The sequence below is a fragment of the Phoca vitulina genome, unplaced genomic scaffold, assembly GCF_004348235.1.
Source record: "Phoca vitulina isolate PV1807 unplaced genomic scaffold, GSC_HSeal_1.0 scaffold30, whole genome shotgun sequence".
Lineage (NCBI taxonomy): Eukaryota > Metazoa > Chordata > Mammalia > Carnivora > Phocidae > Phoca > Phoca vitulina.
In genome coordinates, this window is record NW_022589733.1 from 16,005,426 (window position 1) to 16,030,711 (window position 25,286).

Below are 25,286 nucleotides of genomic sequence, written 5' to 3' on the forward strand. Positions count from 1 at the left end.
TCCACATACATTCTTTATCACCTCTTTCCCTCCAGCATCCTTAGGAGTTTTGTGTCATCGTGTCCATTGTCCAGATAAGGAAACAAGGGCTTGGGACACTTCACTTTCAGAGCACTCACTTTAGCTCATATGACCAGTTAGCCCCAAAAAGGGGACTTTAAGTATATGGTCCATTTGGGAGCTCTTGCCTATCTACCTTTCATATTGAACTTCTCTGTAATTCTCCTATGGAGGTCTTAATTTTTTTTTTTTTTGGTGGGGGGAATGGATGGTCAGAACTCAGCTAGATTTTATTCCACATAGCAACCATTTAAGACATATTTGCAGAGACTAGGATTTTCTGCAGTAGTTAAATACTATGAATTTAGTGAAACATGTTCTTTGCCCTCAAGAAACACATAAGTTACTGGGAGTTTTAGAAAGTGGGTATTTCACCCAAGGGTCAACCATCACCAGTTCCTTTGATGTTTCCTTAGAAGATTTCCCCCCACCCCTGATGTTCTCCAGCCTTGCCACACTCTTCCAAATAGTCCTTGAATGAATGAAGCATGATTTTTAAACGTCTCCCTCATAATGTTTTCCACATTAGAACAAAATTTTGCTCTACATTCTTCACTGCCTCAGCCTCCAAAGGAGGTGCTAATGATTAATAAAAGGCAAGTGGTGCAGGGAACCGTGGGAAGGCAGCCAGACAATAAATGTGTTCTAACAAAGGAGCCAGCTCATCATGAGGTAGCTCTGTGAGATCTCATGAGCTAATTGTTGTTAGAAAGAGAGGATATGCTGCTCAGGGAATGAGGAGTTACACGGTGGCAGAGGCAAGTCCCACACATCAATATTTCATCTGAGGGCATGAAGGTGAGGCCCAGAATTACTCTCTGACAGGAAGAGTGGCTGTTACCCAACCACGACATACTGCTGGTCAATTCAGTACCCACACTGCAAAGGAGATTCAATCCTGTTTTCAGTCCTGTTTTCAACAGGAAAGGAGGTGACATTAGCTTGTTTTTGTTCATTTGCTTGTTTATAAAATTACATAAACAAGCAAAATAATATAAAACTTTAATCAGTTTATAGAGCACCGGTGTGACTAAGTCCAACTGGACGTGTCCCCAGACAGGCACGTCTCCCTACGGAGAAGCCTGTGCAGCCAGGAGTAAGTTTTGCCATTGCTCTCAGGCATCTTACATCAATCGACTAAGTACCTCTTTCCAAAAAGATTTTACTGGAAGGGCAAATTTGCAATCCATGGTACCATTGGTAACATAGAAAGTACTCTCTAGAATCACTCAGTAAGGGAAAGGCCTTTTAGACCACAGCTGCCTCAGTCAACCAAAGAGCAGATGAACAAGGAACAACAAAGCGATTGCTCTATGTCATGAATTTTGCCATCAAGGACTTACTGCCTTCTTGGCAAGACATCCATGATGGAAATGCCCACCCTCGCATCTCAAAGATGGCTGCCCATGAGGCCACAGAAATATGGCTTGGTCTCCTGGATCAGAACCTGTTCCTGCTTCTTAATCCAACCATGACATTGGGTATCCCAGGCTATGGGCCCTGGGTACCCCCAAGGTCTTAGTTCCAATCCTCCATCTATTCCACACCTAGACATTTTTGGATCTAAAGTCCAGCAATCTAACCAAGCCCACCCAGCACTCACAAGGTAGGGGTCAGGGAGAGATTCCAAATTTGAAAGCTAGCTGATTTGACAAATGGACACACTCAGAAAATAACTAACAGATCCAGATCAAGTTAGCTCATTAAAATCAATGATAAGTATAAACATGAAGAGGGGTCAAGATATACTCAGAATGGCATGGCCACTTCACAGAGACGGGACCTAGATCTGGATAGAAGATGGGTAGATTTCTGCACAGTAGAAATGGGAGGAGGGCACCATAGCCTCCTTTCCAGCCCTCTTCTAAAGGCTCCATGGGACATTCCCCGTCTCATCTTCCCTGTGACTGCTGCTTTGCTGAGAAGCCCAGCTGGACTGCCGAGGGCTTTGAGGTTCCACAAGACCATGCCAGGTTTTTCTCCCTGGGGTCTGCCCCTGCCTCTGGCATGTTTACCTCCTGCTTGAGGTCCCATTTCTATCTGCACAGAGGAGACAGTAAACGATCCTGCCTCCTGCCTGTATCTATGTATCTCTGGCAGTGACTGCGCTCTTCCTCCACGCGGACCCTCTTTGCACCAACCCAGATCAAGGACTCTGGGGTCTTAATAGTTTCTACTGCCTTAGAGCTGTTCTAGCTACCCACCCCCAACACACTCACACACGCTTATGCCCCACCACCCTTCCCTTCTGCACTCTGCAGTGGAGATACTCCTACAGAACTTAGGGCTGAGTCTTGGTAAGGTGACGCCAAATCCTGCTTTGTCCTGTTCGGAGTGAACTGAGCCAGCCTTTGGTTGATACATAATTTATATCCTTTTCTTCTGTCAGTATTTTACTAGTTTGCACATGGGTTCCAACAGATGCCCAACCTTCAGTGCCTGGGTCAACATTAAGATCTTACTGCTGAGGAGTGAAGGTTTAAGTGGTACAGGGCTGTGTCCTGGTGACTCTGTCTCCACACAAAAAAGGAATGACTTTTCAAACTGAAAAGTGATGCCACCATAAAGTAAGCAGAATATTGGTTTTTTGACAGGAGGAGGGGATGGAGGTATCGCTTTGGGAAAATTCAAAGTGAAACACCAATGGGACCCAAATCAAAACAGAAAAAAAAAAATGTTCCTGGGGTCATAAGAAAAAGAAAAAAAAAGACATTTGATTGAACATATTTAAGAGAAGCAAAGTCTTCTTCAAATAATCACAAATCACAAACTTGGCATGGAGATCGAAATGTGTGCATAAAAAGATACATTTTTCCCCTGCAAAATGTAATAAAGATGTGATTTTTTTTCCCCAGTGAAGCCATCTTGGAAAAGAAAATCATGATAAAAAGGAGAAATTCAGATTACAGCAGAATAATGGCAATTCTTTCTAACTGGCTACAGAATTTTCTATCAGTTCCTTAGTAAGCATGGGGAATTGAAAGTTTATATTGAAGACATGTGGACATCACCTATGCTAGCTAAATGGATACTTTAAATTTTGTGCCCTTATTCCATCGTGTGCCTTCGGTTCTCCTCAAAACAGTTCCTTTGTCACTTTCTCAATATCCTATACAACACAAAATCCCTGCATTTTTTAAGAGAGGACCTAGCCTTAATGGGAACTCACCTGGCATTTGCAGGCAGGCTTGTGGTGTGATGAAGTGACAAGACTACTTTGCAAGTTCCCTGAAAGCTGTCTTAATATGGCTCATTTCTCTTGAGTTGTATCCCATGTTAAAGCAACGCTTGCTTTGCTGAGATGAGATGGATTTCTAGGAATAATCATCTCAAGCTTGCAAAAAGCACTTTGTGCTAAAGTAGAAAAATTTCCACTCCTAATCATATGACTTAGGCCTGAATACTCACTTGAGACTCAGAAAGTCTGTGTGTTTCAAACCCTATCATTCCTACCATGTCAAGTCTATTAAATCATAATGGCCACGTCATTTACTTTTGTGGAAACTAGAGGTGTCAGATCTCGCGAATAAAAATACAGGACACCCAATTAAATTTGAATTTCAGATAAACAGCACTTGTTCTGTTTATCTTGTAAACAGTTCTTGTAAGACTATGTCCCATAGAATTTGGGGGGGCACACTTATACCAAAATGACTGTTTTTTTATCTGAAATCCCCATTTAACTGGAAGTCCCATATGTTTGTCTGATAAAGTGGAAAGTCACTTGTAAAAATAAAAAAACTGGACGAGGCAAGCCAATCTCCAAGCCTCAAGTTATTTTTTTCCTGAAATCCCAGAATCATTTTGTCTCCAAATATCTTCTATGGGAACTCAGAATGCTCTTGCCTAGTCCTCAGGGAAGCAACATCACTGGGCAGAAGAGATCACATTTGGGGAAATGTTGACAGTTTGGGAACTTTTACCATCCGTGTAACTGAGGTCAGAGAAAACCAAGGAAGGATCTTTGATTTCCCCTGAGAAGATGGAATAGGCCCTTGGATATTGACAGATGACCTACAATGTAAAAGGCCTAAGGATGAGAGGATTATCTACAGTACTAATTGATCGAGGAATTAGGAATAATGTTCTCTTTCATCCTGAGTTGACGCTAGTTCTCAGAAAACAACCAATACCCAAATCTTGGAGTCAGGATCATTTATATTAGGAGCACATACCATGTGCGATTAGTAGGCAACTTTCAAGAATGCAGCACTTTTAGATGTTTGTTCACGTACACACAAAAAGTTGGTAAAAATGCATTCATCAAACATACCCAGAGCATGAGGTGGGAATCCGATGCTGAGCTAAGCAGAGGCAATGACTGGAAGATGCTGCCGTGGTGCTCACAACTCTGGGAGTGGCACGGTGGGTGGCAGGCTGGGAGGCAACCCAGAAAATGGTAAGCATGTCATGAAAGGTGCTTTGCTGTGGGCATGAGTTGCTGAGAGAGCTCAGTGGAGACTCACATAAACCAGGGTCCAAGGACGTGGTTGCTCAGGGAAGACATACTTGATAAACCTGAACGAGGTCGTGAAGGGATGTATATGATTGGATGAGATGTTCAGCGTAGGAACAGCAATCTAGCCAGTGGAAACAACAGGAGCCAACATCTAAGACAAGAAATGGGAGTCTGTGTCCAGGTAATGCTAGGAATTTGGGAGAGTGAAAGTGCAAAGGCTGCTCAAGAAAGAGGAAGTGGTGGGGCAGGAAATGTAGGCGGGTGGTAGACCACATGTACGAAAATAACAAAGAGCACTTACAATAATAACATTCACTCTTGGGCCAATGCTTGGATTCATACCTGTCCCGCTGCATGCAAAGTCGCAAAGCCAGGAGCAACTCAGGTGCCCGTGCAGAAATAGCCACAAAATGCAGTGTCCCTCCGTCAAAATAAATGGGTGTCTGCTTCAGTTATTCATTTTCCATCAGGATGTGTTAAGCTTTAGAACTGAGAAGCAGCCTAAGACTCAGACGCAGAATGAGTGTGTGACTTCCATGGGGGGGTGGGGAGAAGAACCCCCAACAACAACCTGTGTCCCACTTTCAAGGGCTGGGGGATGGGGGAGGGGCAGGGAAGAAAGAGAAAGGAAAGAACACTTACTATGTACCTATAATGTTAGACCATGAGCGAGAACAAGATACTCCCTACGGTCTTATGAGGCAGGGATAATGACTCCTACTTGACGAATGAAACAAAATCAGAGAACTTGAGTCCTCACGTTCTCACATCAGATAAAATGGCGTAACCTCCATTTGACCCTAGCTATAGGAAATAAGCCCACGTACACGTGCCACGTGTTCTCCAAACCCCCAGCAAAAAGAGCTAAGGCAAAGTGGTTCCTGATATAACCAAGGAGGTGCTTATGCAAAGAAGGGAATTAATTTCATTCTGATTCCCCTGATCTGTACTGTATGTACCAAATCAGAGCCATCTTTGCAAAATTAAGGGCATTAGTTATCTCCCCATTCAGTCGGAGTGGCATTACACTTGCATGCAGACGTTCCCAGCTAAGCGGAGGAATATCAAGTTTTTACAAAATCATTCATCAAGAGGTGAGACCTAACCCTGATTAGCGTTTCAATAAGAAGCCTAAAACTAAATAGAGAATAAGTGCACGATCACAGTGGCAATTAGGCACCTTCTCGACAGCCACATTTTTCCTTAGACCAATCGAGTTCGAGCAAATGAGAAATTTTTTCCTTTCTCTCTTTTTTTTCCTCCTGATGTGAAGTGAACTGCCTTAAATAACTGAAGAGGTGACAGCAAGCTTGTTAAAGAAAACGTTTGCCTATTAAGTGAGGCTTAATTAAACAGAGCACAGGCAAATCGTTCTTCCATCTAAGATGTGGAGCACCCTGGTAAAATCACCCTGCTTGCAGCACTTGGTCTGGGAAGTGCTAGGATGACACCCATCAGTAAACTAGGGGGAAAAAAATAACAAAACAGTTTTAGACTTCAAGAAATGACATGTCATTTTGCAAAGCAGTGGATGAATTGGAGATGTACACATGCAAATAAAGTTAATCAAAGATGACTTTTTGCCTCCAATTACGCTGTCTTTAGATTTACTCAGAGTGATGAAGTTACATTCTCTTGTCCCCCTAGATGAGCCATTTGGAATTGCGGATAAGAGGTTTCGCTGCAGTACCAGGAGGGGCTAGTGGTAGAAATTCTCTAGGAGTACATCACCAATGCTCCACGACAATGGGGATCATGTATGTTCCGTTTATCACCTTATCTTCAGAAGGTCGCATGATATTGAGCATGTGGGAAGCAGAGCTGGGACGGGATTATCATCGAATGATGTCTCCCAAAAAGATGCTCAAGTCCTAACCCCAGTCCCTGTGAAAGTGACCTTATTTAGAAATACAGTTTTTGCAAATGATGAAGTTAAGATGAAGTCATTCGGGTGGACTCTACTCCAGGATCACTGATGTCCTTATAAACAGGCGAAATTTGGACATGGGGTGGGGGCACCATTTATAAGCCAAGGAATGTCTACGGATATCCGAAGCGGGGAGGAATGTATGACAGAGATTCTCCGTCGCAGCTCTCGGAAGAAGTCAACTCTGCCTACACCTTGGTTTTGGACTTCTGGCCTCCAGAATTGTGATTCAATCAATTTCTGTTGTTTAAGCCACCCAGTTTGTGGCACTTCGTTGCTCTGGCAGTCCCAGGACACTAACACAGGTGGGGAAGGGCAGAGTGCATTCTGACCTGGGTGATTTCTCAGTTCCGCCCTGATACCCTTCTTCCAGGACACTTGTCCCAGTGAGCTGGCCCTACTGCTGCCACCAAGAGCCCTGGGTTGAAAGCTGACCTCTGCTCTTGCTCATCTCATGGCCTCCTCTGAAAACCAGGGGTACTAGTACAGCACATTTCTCTTTGCCTTGTCATGAGGATTCCATGAGATAATTCTTGTGACCTGCTGGACACCATGTGTGGCATATAGTGAGCGCTCAATAAATACTACCTGTTACTTTTATCAGCATTAAAACGTTGGCCCCTAGAACTGAGTAGTGTTAAGGTCAGTTTTACATTTCTCTGGTTGTTGCCCACAGCCATGTGGACATGGCTGTACCTGGACTGTCCAAGGGGAGTCGGCTGGTAACTTAAGGCCCTTGGAGGCCAGAGAGGCCCCTTATCATGGGACGGACATGGCCCAGCTGTTCACACTGGCTTTAACATGTGGTCTTCCACTCCATGCACTCCCCTACCCCCACCACACAGATGATTATCAAGAGGAGGCACTGGAATCTGCAGAGATCTGGCCCTGCGGGAGCTGACCTTGGAAGCCTGAAGGTCAGCAGGGCCAGTAAGATGCTGGGAGGTGGGCTGCTGAGCTGAGGTGGCGGTGATCTCAGGGAGCCTGCGGGGAGGGAGCCCAGCTGAGGGCAGGGGCTCTAACCCTCATTAGCATTTCAATGAGGGGCCCAAGGGGCAAGAGAGAACACCTGTCCATCACAGGGGCAAGGGGACTGCAATTAGGAGGTTTTCCAGGTCCCCTGCGTCCAAGGCTTTGTGATCAGTATCTTACTGACTGTTCACCACAACGCAGTGAGACAGGTATTACTGTCTCTATTTTATGAAAGAGTTAAGAGTAAGACGACCTTTGGTAACTCAGGACGAAGTCACAAAGGGCATCCGCTGCTGGTACACAAGCCTGGTGAGACCAGAGCTGTTAGAGCTCACCAGGGTGCCCCACCGCCTACCAGCATCTGCTGCACTGTCCCTGCTAGAAAGTCGCTCTCAGTGGGCGGTTACCAGTATTTAAATCAGATTGAAGACTGTATCGTCAAACCCATCTGCTGATAGTTTATAGCTATATCCTTAAAAAGGCATAAATGCCTTTTGAATGCTAGTAGTACGCATCCTTAATTTTCTGCATTGTTTATGAATTGTCTGGAATAGAGCAATCACAATAATAATTCATACTTTATCGCACTTTGTAATTTACAAAGGGCTTTCACAAACATTAGCTCATTTTACACATCAGCCCACAAAGGTAAAGGTTATTATTACCCTCATTTTATTGATGGGGAATGAAGGAATAAGTCATACTCCTTAATGTTCAGAGACGCTAGTGCACATGAAGCCTGAAATCTTGAGAGGAGGGCTTAGGCTGAAAATCCTACCCAGGAAAGGAAAAAAAATATTCCCTAGTGGGGAACACAGTTTCCATTTGGGAGTGGACAGCTCCAAAATCAACCCCAATTCAGCCTTCAGTTGGATGCTTCGCCTTCAGAAGGACACAGCTGATTAATAGCAGCCCATGATGAGGGTGGCTCACAATTACTGGGCGCTTATTCCATGCTCAGCACTGAGCCGAGCACTCTGCACACTTTATTTTATTCAGTTAATCGGCACAGCCCAATGGGGTTAGAGATGAAGAAATTGAAGCTCTGAGAAGTCACTCACCCAAGGTCAAACAACTCGTGAGACCCCCCCCCCACCCATCCAATCTTAGAGGTTTAACTTTTAATAATTTGATTTTAAGGTGTACTGCCCCATGAGTACAGACTTTCTCATAGAGAAAAAAAATTCTATGGTGTTTTGTTTTGTTTTCTCTGCTCCCAGAGCCTCTTGACTTTCACCGTGGCTTGCCCCAGGTTAAAAATGCGATGTGTACTTGATTCAAGGCTTGGCTTCCTTCTGCTCAGGACTCTTAGGAGTGCTGGATCTAAAACTGCACCTGCTTGTTAAGGTACTTCTGCTCCCCCCTCGGTAGGAACTGTGGTTTGCAATTAGAGAGATTGATTCGGTGCAAACACCTGAACCCATGCATCCAAAAGTCCTGATGGAGAATCTTCTGAGTTCCAAAAGAATTGCAGATCCAACTCATTAGAGCCACAAACCCACGTTTGGTGGCATAATCTCACCCATCTTGTCTCTGGGTAAATCTGACGAGCTTCCAATATTCTCTCCAAACAAACACTTGCCATTTCTAAAATAATTCAAGACACAGACCCCCCAAAACAGCTCCAGAGGCATCCTGAGTGAAGACAGTCCGTGTCACAGGTCGGGTCCTGCGCCCCTCGGGAGATGAACTCTGAAGGCAAGAGGGATCACTGGGATGCTTAAGTGTCACTCTGCGAACATCCATCACTCAACTCTCTGCCCAAAATAACTAGGAAAAGATTGAATTTGAGATGGAAAGACAGGCCTGAAAAGAAGGAGGCTGGGCAGATGGTGATGCTTTTTGCAAAAATTTTGGGTGAAGGAGAAAATGCTGAAACACAGTATCCGTGGCCTTAGCTTTTGGCCCATTAGGGAGAGTGGGGGCGGGCACGGGGGCTGCCCCAGCGGCCTGCAACGTGCCCTGTCCTGTGGAGAGCAGACCTGATCGCTCAGGGGGAGGCAGGGCCTGCTGTGACAGCCAAGAAGCTCCGCTTTAGATTTGAAGTATTAATTCAATTTCCCTTTCCTCGTGCCACTTACCAGCTGTGAGGCGTCAGGCAAATTATTCAATCTTTCTCAGGCTCTGTTTCCTCACTTGAAAAATGGAGATAAAATGCTCCCCTGCACAAGGCAAAGTGGTGGAATTAAATGACAGGAAGACGCCTGGGACACATAGTAGGCTTCTTCCCCTTTCCACATTTTTCCTCTTCAATCCTTGATCCGTGAACAACGTGACTTTTACATGGAAGAATTCAGCCCCCACCTGAATCTTGGAAGCTGGAGCTCAAATCCTCCCTTGTCTGCTGATACACTCATTACAGGATGTTGCCGGTGCCAGCCTCCCAGATATGTTACTGCAGAGCCTGGCCTCGGCCAGAAGCACCCACAGTTAGGAAGCCTCATGAAGGCTCACGGCTGGAGAGGGTGATAGTTGTTTCCACCACTGCTATTTCGCAACGGGCTGTTTTCCCTGAAAAGCCAGTAAACATACCTTAACACCAACTTGCTTTTTTTTTGATTCACCTGTGCTCAATTACTGTAGTTCATACATCTTCAATGGAAGTAAGAAGCCCAGAGTCAAGCCCCTTGGCCCTCACCTCAGTTTACAAATAAGAAAGCTGAGGCTTGGAAAGGAGGTTTGCCTTGGCCAAGCCAGCCCTGCTTCAGGGCGTGCTCTGCAGACAAAACTATCTCTGCAGACCTGCTCCCTTTCCGGACGCAGATGGGTGGAAGCCTCCGGCCATTGCCAAACAGGGACACCGCTCCCGCCGGAGAGCAGAACTGTGGGACTTACAACTGTGGTAATCCCGGGCCAGCTCCTGGAGGTATGTAAACTTATGCCATTATCACTACTTCTAAGGAGGAGCATAAATGTTTGTTGAGTTAGGAACCTGTGCTAGGTATTTTACGTGCATTATCTCATTTGATTTTTCAACATTCCCACGAATAGGAATAATGTACCTTCCCCAAAGATGTCCACATACTAATTCTCGGTATGCATGCGTCCAACTTGTATGGCAAAGAGGACTCTGAAGATGTGGTTACCTTAAGGACCTTGAAATGGGCACGTTAGCCTGAGCTCCATGTAACCACAGGGTCCTTTTAAGAGGGAGGCAAGAGGGACAAAGAAAGAGAGAGAGGATGTGGTGAGAAAAGCAGAGGGTGTTGTGATGGGTTTTGAAGAGAGAGGAAGAAGCCATTAGCTAAGGGATGGGTGCAGGAGGTCCTGAGACTCTGAAAAAGACGAGAAATAAGATTCTCCCCTAGGTCTTCCAGGAGGAAACCAGCCCTGTCAATAACCTGATTTCAGCCCAGAGGACCCATTCTGGACTTCTGATCTCCAAAACTCTCAGATAATAAAGCTGTATTGTTTTTAGCCACCAAGTTTGTGGTAGTTTGTTCCAATAGCAATAGCAAACTAATACACCCATTTAACAGCTGAGTAAGCTGAAGCGTCTTGGGGTCAGATCACCTGGCTGCAGTCACGGGTAGCCAGGTCACGGGAAGCAGAAATGGGGTACTTCATGGTGATTCCATGGCTCGTGCTCTTATATCTGGACCATATCGTGCTGGGGAAGGAGGGGGACCAGTACAATGTCACTACTTAAAAAATGCAAGGCCTTCCTCAACCCTGTGAGATAGTCAAGAGAGTCGCAGTGTCCTGTTCCATTAAAACAACAGCAACAAAGCCACTAGCGTGAGAGAGTAGCTGCTCCATTCAAGGGCACAGGTAGAGGCAGGACTGAAATCCCGACCAGGGTGGGCTGTCTCTTTCCACGACACCACTCCTGCCTCACAAACTGTGCTGCTTCTGTACTTCGTGGGGCATTTGCCCAGCTGCTGTCCTTCTGCAAGGAGAAGCAAGCACCCTGCCCACGTAACCAGCGTGCGGGGCCAGCAAGCCCGGGGGAAGGCCTGCCGTTTGCGCGCTTGATAAGCTGATACTCTGGCCAGCTCAGCAGGAAGCCGGCTCTCCCCATAAGACTGCCTGCACACGCTGGGAAGAAAACAAACCAACCTGGCTATCACCTGGATTCCATCAATCCATGAGAACCTCTGTCTACACAGCCCCACATTTGGAACATTTGAAATGACACTGATATTTGACAAATGAGCCAAAAGAAGCACAAGAGCCGTCAACTTTCCCGGCAAGCGGCAGGCAGAAACAAGATCAGAATCCAGGCATTCCCACTTCTGAGCCAACCTTCAATGAGGGAAAAGAGCAAATACTCTGAAATAAGCAAGGATATATTGTAGGAAGTATTAACTTTTAATTAGTATGATTGCTATTATTATTACTATTATTATTTTATTGTTCTTTGAACTCCTTTAGAGCTAAGGAAAAAAAAAAAGTCATTGAAATGGGAAAAGAGGATGTCAGCTGCCTAAGACTTCCCTTTCATAAATCCCCGTTCATCCATACCGTGTGAGGATCTAATTTTATTTATGCTTCCTAAATGCAGCCAAACAGCGGGGACTGCCGGGATTTGGGCTCTGGCGGGAGATGGCAAACAGAGCTTTTGTTTTGATCTCACTGCTTAGGTTAATGCATCCTGATTCCTCCACAGGCTGTTTCCCAGGATGCTGTTATTCCCACACTGTCTGCTGGGGAAGCAAATGTCCCCGTGAAAATGAATTAAATGCAGCAGTATTTACAAATCTTGAGTCAGATTTCCATCCTGTCTAACAGGATGAGAATTTGACCCATTATTTACACTAGTAAGCTGAGAATGACATCAAAAGCTCTCTTATTAACTGCAGGGGAGATAATGACTTAAGTGGCTTTAATCTAGACATGTGCTTTACAATAGAAAAGTGCATCTGCTGCTTCTACAGAGGAGAAAAGAAACAGCATTCATGTCTCTACGCAAGGGACAGGATACCTAATTCCAAGCCTTGTCTCTAAACATCCATGGATCCCACATCACTATGGTCTCACTTAAGACATTCGGCTTGCGTTGGAGAATGAGTCCAGGGAGAGACAGAGACCTGAGCAGAGGCAGGAGCACTTTGAATGCCTGGAAAGGGGGGTGCAGTGCTCTTTACACAGCCTGGGAAAACAGGCTTGGTTTCCATGCTCTCACCCCCCCCCCTTTTCTCCTGAGACATACCCCACCTCCGCGGCTGCAGGTGAACTCATGCCTGATCATCCTTCATAGGGATACTGTAAGAACTGAGGAGAGAGAAAATGGGGAGGGCACTTTGCTGAGGCAAATCAGTCTTATCTTTGCTGCCATTCATGTTATGGCTTTATTCCAAGATCTATTTTTCTGGGCACCAGCAAGGTAGGGTGGGAAGCATCTGAGCTCTGGAGCCAGAAAGTCTGGATGTGAAGTCCCAGCCCCATTATTTGCCATCCATGGGGCTTCACGGGCAAAGCATGAACTGATCTGACTCTTCATTTCCTCATCTGTAAAATGGGTACGAGCTTCCTATCGATGTTAATTGGCCCCATTTTATCTGTTTGAACTAAGCCCAATTCTCTGAGCATATAACAAATTTACTATAATTTAGCTGTGTAGAATTTGTAGAATACTTTAATAAGTTTTCTTGAGATAAAATTCAGATATAAAGTCAACCCTTTGAAAATGCACAATTCAGGGTTTTTTTAGTGTATCTGCAAAGTTGTGCATCAATCCACCACTGCCTAGTTCTAGAACATTTTCATCACCCCAAAAGCAAACTCATAGCCACGAGCCAGCTACTATATTTAGAATATAGTTTGCTAATCAACATCTTGCTATTCTTCAAGGTCTAAGAAATCTCTGAGACCCACACTGCATTACTCCTGGACTTACAGTCAGCACCAAAGTGTCAGGCGTTTGATGTATACCCTTCTGGGGCTCCCAGATTGACAGCTGAAATCTCCCCAGCCTTTCCAAATAGATGGTATATTCATGGAGTTCAAAGGCCATGATTTCTGCATTTTCCTTCCCCCCGGCACCTCTGCTCAAGGCTGAACACACACGTAGGTGCTTGGTAAACACATGGCTTCTGACCGATTGGCCAATCGTCACTTCTTCTGAAGACCAGCATGTTTGTCATCTCTCTGCTTCCCTGAATGCCGAAGCCTCCGCAAGCTGTCATGTTCCATGATTATTCTCCCCAAAGCATGTGCTATTAATTTTTCATCTTAATGAACTGTCCAGTCGAGTTTAGCAATGGGAATAGTGATAGTAGCACAAGAAGAATGTCTTCTGCCTTGCTATTGTCAGAAAGCTTCTCCCTCCAACACTGGCGCATAATTGAAATAAACTATCTCAATGGCGACAAACACCATTTGTCAAGAACGACGTGGAGTAAGTGCTATTTCAAAAATTCATACTAACGAGCTTTATAAACATGGATTATTGGAAAGTTTCTCTGATTGATACCTGCTCAAGCATTTAAGTGCCCAGCTATTATTCCTCTGTGTTTGCTTGAGTGAAACCACTTTGGGTACCAAACTACATGTCAGCCCTAATTTTCTAGAGTATTACAGATGCACATTCTTTCCTGATGGGAGATGGGTCAGGCAAGCCGGAGCACGCCCGAAAGGCCTGTGTTAATGCACAGATGCATACACAGGGAAGCCATTATGCAGCTGTTGGCCTCCCAAGAGTGGAGTGCTCCGGGAACGGATGCCACTCAAATCTGACTGATGGCCCAGGAGGAACTGAGAGGGAGAGGGGGGCAGAGAGAGAGAATGAGGGGTAGAGAGATATGTCTGAAAATTCTGCTCAACTCAGCAGCGTGGAGGAGCCCACGCTCCAACCCTCCATCTAAAGCAGGCAGCGCAACCATTATATTCCTGTTAACCCATCAGGGAAACATTGGGAACTTAGATATTGGCTTAGCCCTTCACTTAAGAAATATGGACTAAACTGCGATTAGGGTGAACAGCACTGCTTGAAGCTGAGGATATGGGGTGGACAAGACAGACCATGTCTCTGAAGCACTGGGGCTTAGAATCTCATCGAGAAAAAGGACGGTAAAAATGTAAACCTACGAAAGAATACAGCATTCACAGATGGTAATGGCTGTTTGAAGGATTAGACAGAACGATGAAAGGTAGAATAGGTGGGCGTGGGTGGCAGGTGAAGTGCTGGTGTAGGGAATGGTCTCCGGTGGGGGTGGGGGGTGGTATTTAAGCTGGGTCCTGAATGATGACAAGGGGCCAGGCCCGGGACGAGACCCGAACGGAGTGGACACAAAGTGCTGAGCCCCTGAGGCTGAAAAGGGGCTGGGCCAGTTCAAGGGACAGTGATACGTGGCTGAGTGGACCAGGCGAGGGCGCAGAGGTAGGGAGCGATCATGTCAGGGACGGCACTGATGGCGCAGTTAGGGTCTACATTTTGTTCTGATTAAGAGGAAGGTCGTGAAATATTTTTAAGGCAAGAGGAAGGGCAATGGCAATCACTCTCCAAGCCCTTACTCCACTCTGCTGCAAATTAAATCTAGCCCTGCCTCCCCTCCATCTTATCTTTTCAATTCAGCTTCTGATCCTGACCTTGATTCCTGCAGGCCTTCTTCTGTGCACCTCTGTCCTCCCTCTCAATACTCCTTCTGGGCAGCCACTGCAGCCCCGGTTCTCCTGTTCAAGTTCCTGCCCCTCACCTAGACCTCACTCTGGGCCGTCTGAAAGGGCCAAGCGAAAGGAGCAGAGGAGTCTGATGGTGGATAAGGAGAAGGCTATTCACACACTCTTGGAAGCAGGATTTATTCTGCAAAGCAATCAGCAAGGCTCAATGGGAGACTTCTCTCGCCCTCCACCTAAGTGCAGGCGCAACCAGAAGGCCCTGGCAGAAGCACGATTTAAATGCAGAAACAGGATTAAAATCTGTCTTCAGAGTAGAAGTAATTTAAGTTCCATGTCACGAGAGGTCCCTTTCTGTCTTGCTTCCCACAGTATCTGGTGCTGAGCACAGTGCTAAGCATCCGATGAATACACATTCAATGAAAACAATGGAGGTACAAATGAATCTGGTGTATTCATGCAGACACAAGAGGGCTTGCTGCAAAATATTCCATAGAGTTTCTGGCAGGTTAAGTTCTCTGAGATGGAGTTTCCCGGGGGGGTGATTATTACAGGCTACCCTTGAGAATAACATGAGGGAAGGGAAGCAGGAGTGGACAGAGGGAGAAAGAAGGTGAGATGTGAGGGGGTCCTGGCAGCAGCCTCGGGTAACCTTGCGTCGTGCTCTGGGCTAGGATGGCCCTTCTCAGTGATCTCGAGGAGAACCGAGATGGTCAAACCCCTACTGATCCAGTCATCAGATGTGGGCTGCCCCAGGAGGGGCCACGACGATCTTGGCTGATGCTGCCATGTGAGGCAAGTCTGGAAGGGGCTGAGCCAAGAGCACGCCCCCTAGCTGGGACGGCCAGTCCTCCAGTGAAGAGAAGATGGGGGGTGGGGGGTGCACAGGAGCATGGAGTTCAGAAGCAATTCTACCTACGCTGAGATCTACTGTTTCTTACAGGTCCTGGTATGGAAAAGGAAGGGGTGGCAATTTGGATTGGTAGGCCTGTAGTGTGATGGAGCAATGGCAGGAGTCCTAGGGGAAAAAGGGACTCAGAATCATGGCTCCCTCCATACACTGGATGTGACCCTGAGCAGGAGACAGCTCTGTTTCCTAGACTCTGCTTAACCTCTCTGAGCCTCAGTTTATTCTTCCAGAGAATGAGATGGAGAATGTCCATGCACAGGGATCAAAGTGGCTGATGCACAAGGAAGGGCTGTACCGATGGTGGGAAGGGAAGACGTTGTGCCTTTTCAAAATGGACTTGGGACAGTAGGCACTGCCTTATCTGGGAATGCCAGCCAAAAATCTCAGCAGCAGAGGGCCCAGGAGGATGGAGACCATGTCTCCCTCCTATGAAGGCCTGTTCAGCAAGCGTGCACACATAACCCACACACTGTGATAGAAGACCCAGTATTAAACATCCAAATTCCACCCTCAAAGATCCTGCAGACTTGTAGACAAAAAAATAGCAATGAGGTCACAAAGGAATACCACACAGACTTCTCCATTAGGCACTGTGCCTGGGGCCCATAATACTTTAGGGGCTCACAGGAATGTTTTTGTGTCTGCATGTTTTTTTAATTGAGATATAATTGACATATCACATTATATTAGTTTCAGGTGTATAATATAATGATTGATATTTTTATATATTGCACAATGATCACCACAATAAATCTGGTTAACATCTGTCACCACACATAGCTATATTATTTTTCTTGTGATGAGAACTTTTAAGATCTGCTATCTTAGCAACTTTCAAATATACAATACAGTATTATTAACTATAGTCACCATACTGTACATTACACACCCAGGACTTATTTATTTTATATAATGGGGACTTTGTATCTTTGGATCACCTTCACCTATTTTGCCCACCTCCCATCCCCTGCCTCTGGCAACCACCAATCTGTTCTCTTATCTGTAAATTCGGTTTTACTTGTGTTTTTTTTTTTTTCCTAAGATTCTACGGATAAGTGAGATCATATGGTATTTGTCTTTCTCTGACATATTTCTCTTACCCTCAGGGTCCATCTGTGTTGGTGCAAATGGCAAGATTTCCTTCTTTTTTATGGTTGAGTAATCTTCCATTGTGTTTGTCTGTGTGTGTATATACACAACACATTGTCTTTATGCACTCATCTGTCTATGGGCATGAGGGCTGCTTTCATGCCCTGGCTAGTATAAATAATGCTGCAATGAACATGGGGGTGCATATATCTTTTCAAGTTAGCATTTTTGTCCCCTTTGGGTAAATACCCAGGAGTGGAATTGCTGGATCACAGGGTAGTTCTATTTTTGAGTTTTTGAGGGACCTCCATACTGTTTTCTGCAGTGGCTGCACCAATCTACATTCCCACCAAGGGTGCACAGGGTTCCCTTTCCTCCACATCCTCAGCAATGTTATAATTTCTTTTAAAGTCAGAAGGGAAATTAATTGGCCTTTTAGGGTAGAAGATTATATACATCTTTATACCAAAGCAATCATAAAATATATTTATTTTTTTATGGTAATAGGAGCTCTTGAAGGTTAAGGTGACTGGGGCCCATGGAAGGCATGTTGAGACCCCCAAGAAACCAAGGCACTCGGGGGAAAGAAGTGACAATCTGTTTCGCGGGGGTCAGGGAACCCCATCCGGAGAGGATTCTTCTCTGCATATCCAAAGAAATGGGGACAGAGAAGGAAAACCCATGCAAGGGAATCTGGAGGGAAGCATCCCAGTGAGTCCCAGGGCTGCCAGCAATAAGCTGTGGATGGAGAGTAAAAGGGGGATGACACAGGGAGTGGAGGCTGGATCCTGGCAGTCTTACAAGCAAAGCGTCCTGTAATTTATCCTGCGAGGGACCACGGTCTTCTGAAGCTTAAGGTTTTAGACTTAAGCAACTTTGGATTTTGGAGAAATCCTGCAGCAGCTTGGAGGAGAAGTGCTGGGGAAGCCGGCACAGAGCTGGACGAGCTCCCAGGAGCCCGAGTGCCAGCCACCCCGGCGGGTCCCGTGTGAGCACAGGCTGCTCGCTGCCTTTGCGGGTCCCGCTCCAACCCTTGACTAGAGTAAAACCACACCAGCGATAAAGCCTTTTTCTTTCTTTGCCCAAAGCCAGATGTAAATGGGTGAGGGACAATGAATAACAATCCTCCTGGGTCCATTTTTCAAGTGGAGATTCTGAAGGGAAATTGGGGAGTGTTGAGAGGTCCAAAACAGTATCTGTTCTGGACAGGAACACAGTACTTGGGGAAACTTACTAGATACTCATTTAGAGAGGCACCTTCTCACCTAGCCCTTCCTTGCAAGTCTATAGCCGGATTTTTTACAATTCATTTTCTTAAAAAAAAAAAAAAAAAAATGTATAAGAACTGTTGCTGTGGCAACCTAACCGCATTTGGAATGGTACTTAGATTCTAAAATTCAGGGCCTCTTGAAAAGATGAACTCACTGGCCCCTCCACAATTTTTCTAAAGCTTCCAAATAGAGGCATCTGCCAGGTGTCAGGCTGCAGCCTTCTAGATCCTCAGCAGACAAAATTAATTGGTGGCAGATTTTGGTGTGGCTTGTTACCTTTCCTCCTCTGCTCTCTCAAACTTCCTTGAGCTCTGAGTCCCCCGCAGGGCACAGGGTAATTTGGGTTAGTAGCCTCCAGAGGAAATGGTGAATCTCTGGCTTAGGAACCACATGAGGCCAGGGAGGGCTGACAGGCAATGGCTTGATTTTTGTCCTGAAACAGTGGGAGCAGCGGAACCTTCCTGATGGAACATAAGGAAACAGGTAGACTTAGAGGGAGGTCAGGGGACACCCTCTCATGGGCATATGAGTTCCATGAAAATAGGAACCATGATGGTCTTATTCACAGGGGCACATGTTGGAATTAGGACAAAGCAAACAGTCAATAGATATGTGTTTAATGAATGAATGGATGGATGGCCAGGAAGTCAGTCCTTAGAGATTCACCCCATCACTCTCAGGTTCACCTGCTTTCTTCCGCCGTGATATGTCTATATGTCTGCCACCCCACAGATCACCATCACAGTCTTCAAAGAGCATGCACAGGTCTTGACACAAAGCATGAAAGAGTGCCATGAAGGCTTTCAGTAATTATTTGATGAGTGAATGAATGAATACCTGAAAACTATCCTCCTAGGCCCAGAGCCCTTGACGGGAAAACCATCTCACACTGTCTTCTTGGGTTACTTCCTGCCCGTCACAGTATTCACAGTCCCTCTCACGGAGAATACAAACTGTCCCTTGCCATGTAATGCATAGAGGAAGCACAGAGATAACTTGAGTAGTGCTCAGGGGCTTTGATCTTTGAAAGGAGGGAATCTTACCCCAGGCTTGGGGTGGCCGTGTTGAAGCCGACAAACAGAAGAGAAGAGTCACTATCTAAATGGCTGGTTGTCGGAAACGAAGTGATCAGATTTTAACGGGGCAGTGTGTTCCCACCCTGGACAACTGGGCCCAGAAGGCCAGTGCAGAGAGCATTCTCACCTGCCGGAGAGACACTCACGTCTTTCTGAGGGAGCACTTAACAAGACAGGGCAAAACCTTTCCCAAAGCTGAGCACAAGGTGGGTATCAAGTGGCCCGAAGGAGGCCCCTTCCTGACATCTCCATCCTGGAGGGGGATTTGCTGCTCATGGCATCTCAGAGCGACTGACATGGACTGGAACACGTTCTAGATTTCAAGTTGTACCTGGGTTGTCTCAGGAAGTAAGGGCTCCAGAGAGGAAGCTTACACAGGTCTCTGGGAAACTGACATCTAGGCTGTATCTTAATTAGGGATTAAATCTGTACAATCATTGCACAGAACATGGGAAAATGATTAAAAAAAAAAAAAAACAACTGATTTCAGATGAAGGGTTTCTAAGAATCCATTGTATTATTTTTGCCACTTTCTGCAGGTTTGTAATTTTTCTTAATTTTAAAAAAGTTTAAAATCAAAGGAGAGCAAGTAAAACGAATAAGGGGAAACAAAGTTTTATTTTTCTAGAACAGTGTGCATAACAGTGTCTATAGTTAGAGACCCTCTACATATACAGATGTGGAGAAAGTGACTCTCTGGATATGTGTGATTGTAACTGTCCAGAAAATCTGTGGACAGTCACATAGGAATCCAAAAATAGTAGCTGCTTCCGGGTAAGGGAATTCATGGATGAGATGATAGGTACTGAAGGAGACTGAATTCTCTGTAGACCTTTTGTCACCTTTTGAATTTCAGACCATCTTCATCCACTTAACTGTCTTATCTACTTAAAGATAATAAAGAAGAAAACAAACCACCTAGTCACAAAACACTGGCTCAAGAACTTAGGTACTGCTCTCTCTCTCTCTAGAACTTCTGTACTGCAAAATCCTTGCTGATCTTTTCCTGGTAAACTCCTACTCATGCTCCATGTCTAAACCCAAAGGTCACCTCCCCACTGAAGCTTCTCCTGATTTCCTCTATCAGAATTAGCCCCTCTGTGCTGCTATGGAAGCCTAGACTTGTCTAGAAGGAACTATGCACCATGGTTATTTGACAGCCTGCTGGGCTCCATCACAAGAAGGGCGGTCCTTCGAAGGCATGGCTAGTTTCACTGTTGTATCCCCAGATGCATGTGCATCTGGCCCACTGTTTTATTTCCAGTACCTAGTCCAATGGCTAAAACAAGAACAGTTCTCAAGAGATGGCTGATAAGTGAACAGATCCAGGGCTCTCTTTGCTTCTCCCAATGTGTTACCTCTCGCTCAGTGTACACATTCAGCTGCATTCTAATGCATTAGCCAGAAGCTGCTAGGTCTCCTTTATAACACAAGTGGATATTTAGGACATGGCCATACCAAAAGAATTATAATTGCCCTCCAACTTTGTTAAGACTGGAAGGCAAGCTACAAAGGAACTGGAAAAGTCAGTGCTCAGGAGGAGAGACCTTGGCTCTACCCATTGTTAAGCACGTGTCCCTTAGCAAGTTGATTTTAACCTCTCCGAACCTCAGGGTCCTCATCTATAAAAGAATCACGACGACTGCACGTACCACTCAAAGTTCTGGTGATGTCCCACAGGATCGTGGATGTAAAGCACATAGCCCAGTGCCTGCCCATGGGTGTGCTCGTTAAGTATCAGCTCTCACCGTTATTATCAGGAGTGGCCTCTGCATTTTGTTCATCATTAGTTAAATAAAGCAAGATGAAAGATCCACAACTGTGGTTGAAGTGTTTCCCTTCAGTATTGATGCAGGTAAAGATAGGACCCTCGTGCTGCCTGGCCCATGAGAGCTTCCTGTAATTCTTAGCTGACTGCGGGACTGATAGTCACATCGTACACACTGAAGATCGGCAAAGGAGTCAGCGAGTGGACTGAGTGTCTGCTTTTTTATCCAAGTGACAGATACTTGGCCTCTTTCTCCACAGTGGCCTACATCCTGAAATAGGAAATGTGCATTCACAGACAGACCCAGCAGGTACAGGGGGTTGGAAGGCGGGCTGCCAACATTTCAAACTGTCAGGGACAAAGCAGAGCCTGGTGGATACTTCAGCACAGGTGAGCTGCCCACCCCCGCACCAAGCGGCTTTTTAGGGATTGATTTTTATGCAACTGAAAGATAATTGGGTGACCTGTGACCACTAGCCCCTGCTGATGATCACTCAGGAGGATCTCCATGTGTGGAAGCTTTTCATGAACATAAGGGCAAATAACTTTTCACTTGAAGACATTCCTATCTGTGCCCAAGTGCCCTACTATAAAAGCCCAGTGAGTTATCAGGGCTGAGAAGCCCTATCCTGTGGCTAATCCCCAGGTAAGTCCTCCCCTGCATTGAGGAGGGACCCAAGTGAAACTGGGTCAGCTCCTCGAGGAAAAGGGAAGTGCCCTTTTGACTCTGGCTGTGTGCACAGCACACCACAGGTTCTTTCAAGAAATGCTGCCTTTGCAACACCTGGGTGGCTCCGTTGGTTAAGCGTCTGCCTTTAGCTCAGATCATGATCCCGGGGTCCTGGCATCGAGCCCCATGTCAGGCTCTCTGCTCAGCGGGGAGCCTGCTTCTCCCTCTCTTTCTGCCTGCTGCTCTCCCTGCTTGTGCTCGCTTTCTCTCTCTCTCGTGCTCTCTCTCTTTCTGTCAAATAAATAAATAAAATCTTGAAAGAAAGAAAGAAAAGAAAAAAAGAAAAAAGAAAGAAAGAGAAAGAAATACTACTCTTGTGAACTGATGGGGGAATCAAGAATCTGAGTCTGGAGCCTAAGTTGTTGGTTAATTTTGTTTTGTTTTCCCAAAACCTTAACAGTATAATCATGAACAAGTCTTTCCTTTCTTGAAGGAAAAAAAAATCCTCTCTGTAAAACAAGAATCTTTGCCAGAAAGATCAAACGGCCATTCTGTCTGTACCATGCTGTGTGTTTTTTAATGTTACAAGCATTAGAATAGTTTACCTTCCTCTCCTTGGAAAAAAGCTATGCAGAACTCTTCTAAATAAGCGTTCTTAATTTCTAAGTAGAAAAAAAACTAGCATGTTTCCTAGAAGATAAATTAAATTCAAGTGCTTTCTATTTAGCTTCTGACTGCTTCACTGATACCTCATTCTAATTGTCCCTATTATCTAGAAAAATAGGAAATGTCAGTTGCATGTTCTATTGAAGAATTCACAGGGCCGATGAAATGAAGAAACCCATTTGGCTTGGCAGCAATGAGATGATCATCACTCTCAGACATGTCTACAGGAGGGCTGCGTCTCGTATGCTGAGTCAGGCTTTGGAGCAAATGAGTGCAAGATATGCTAATTTGAGGGCAGCCAGTCAGACACTCCAGATCTTATGGGTGCCTCTGCAGGGAAGTGCTGCTCTGCTCCCTCATCAGCTTATTCCCGTAACAAACATGGACCAGAGCATGGCAGAAAGAGTTTGAGGAGTTCCCCAAATTGAAATTTTGTCCTCAAACAGGTGCACATTCACATATGAGTGTACAACACCTAGAAAATCACCAAAGGTTTACGAGTCTAGTCACAGGGACGACCATTTTTTTGTCACAAAAGCTTGCATGGGATTCAGGGAAAAAGTCCCGCCTCCTGGGCAGGAACTGGTTGTTTGGTTTTTTTTTTTTTTTTTTTTTTTGGTCCATAACAGAGCAGATTTATTCAGGGGTAAGAGAAAAGAGGGGAGTGGTAAAATCCATTAGTTCTAGCTAAAATCAGACTTCTCAAAGATAAAAATTTCCAAGGACAAAAATTATGCCAATACAGCCATAGGCGAGTTACTTATCTTTTCCAAGACTTGATTTTCTTATTTAGCAAATCTTGGACATTTATAGTACCCACTGCATTGGGTTTTTGCAAGGATTGTGGGAGACGATGTCTTTAAATATCTTACTTGCCTGACGTGTACTAAGCACTAGATACCTGTTAGCTGTCATTATTATGACTTTTCTCTGTCGTAACATTAACTCCCCTTCCTCATATTCTATTCAAAGTATTCTTAAAGTCTCTATTCATGTTTAATAAATATTTATTGAGAATCTACTTTGGGCCAGATACAGTGGTTGCAACTAGGAACACAGTGCTCCCCAAATAAGTCCTGCTCTCAAGAACCTCCAGGTCTAGCCGGGAAGATAGGTAATTAAACAGACAATTACAGCCCACTGTCAAAATCACAGTAAATGGTATAATATCAGACTACTAAAGTATTGTCTAGGAGATACCCATAGCTCAGTCTTCAGGGATTGAAGAGAAATCCTTAGAGATAGTGAGTTCCAAGCTAAGATATAAAGTGAGCAAGAGTTGGCTTGTGAAGAGAGAGAGAGATCATGGGGCTTTGGGGAAGTGACAGGTGTGCCCTACAGTAGATCCCACAGTGGATGTGTCTAGTAAGGGCTGAGTGTGCAAAGAGAATGACTGAGAGATGAGTCTAGACAACAAAACAGTGGCCCTATCCCTGAAGGGGTCCTAGAGACTTATTAAGGAATCAGATCTCTGACACTGAAAAGATTAAGTAGGAAAGTACATAATACCTGGACGTAGGGACATTGTTTAGTATTTGTATGGAAGATGTATCATGCCGTAGATGAAGTAACCCCAGAGGCAAAATGACTTGTCAGGCAGCAATTGCAGTAACTCTGGAGAAAGAGGACCAGGCTTATGTTTGGAGGATGGTGGTGGGGAGAGAGAGAAATAAAAAAATATCTCAGAGATAATCAGAGTAGCACCAGTAGGAATCAACAAGAATAAATTGCTCTTGTAGGTAAGGGATTGAGAGGCATATGGTACCCCTCCCGTGTTTCTGATCTGGGTGAGTTTTGATGCTACCCTCAAATATGACACACAGGACAAAGTGAAGGTTGAGAGGAGAAAACCATGACTTGTATTTGGCCTCTGAATTTAAGGCACCTGGTGGACATCCTCATGGAGATGAGCCACAGACGCAAGGATAGATGGATCTAGAACCCTAAGATGTAGGGAGTCATGCCAATAGAATTAATTCTTATATTTCTATCTGGATATTTGGATGTCCTATAAAAATAGCTCTAGTTACCGCTGAGAAGATAGGAGGTAAATGGATTCATAAAATCCTAAAACTTAAGAACTGTTAATGACCCTAGGTCCAACTACCCTGTGGCTCAGAAAAGAGCTCATTAATCTCAGGGCACAGCGACAGTGAATGGCAGAGCTGGGCCTGGGAGCTGAAATCAGCCTTTTGGCTTATGATCTTGTGGTCTGCCTTTTGAGGTCTAAAAGGTTCAGCCTCCTGGCCATGGGATATAAGCCACCTTGTTCATATTTATAGAATTCTCTTCAAAAGAAGAAAAGGAGGAAGAAGCAACATAGCCATTGTCTTAGTCTGTCTAGCTGAGTCTTTGCTAAAGAATCCCTTTTAGTTCATGGGGCGCCTGGGTGGCTCAGTTGGTTAAGCGACTGCCTTCGGCTCAGGTCATGATCCTGGAGTCCCGGGATCGAGTCCCGCATCGGGCTCCCTGCTCAGCGGGGAGTCTGCTTCTCCCTCTGACCCTCCCCCCTCTCATGCTCTCTGTATCTCATTCTCTCTCTCAAATAAATAAATAAAATCTTTAAAAAAAAAAAAAAAAAAAAAAAAAAAAAAAAAGAATCCCTTTTAGTTCCTTCTTTCTACTCCGAACCTTCTATAGTCATCCCTCCCCCCGCCAAAAAAAAACCAAACAACAACAACAACAAAAACGATCATCCTTGTACTAGTATGTATCAGGTGTTCAATAAAGAGAACCCAAGAACAGCAGTGAATAATCACATTCCTCAAAGCCTAAGTAAGTAGGCCAACTTCCCTCTAAGATTCTGCTTTCGATTTGGTGCAGATGCAAACAAAGGCAGGTTGGAGGAAGGGGCCTGCTGG

The 25,286-nt window shown here is 45.1% G+C and overlaps 1 protein-coding gene across 2 annotated transcripts in view; it reads right to left on the reverse strand.

Annotated features, from left to right (window-relative positions):
- Positions 1 to 25,286, reverse strand: part of CDH11 (cadherin 11) — a 142,726-nt gene that overhangs the window by 56,325 nt on the left and 61,115 nt on the right. The gene's annotated exons all lie outside the window — the stretch shown is intronic.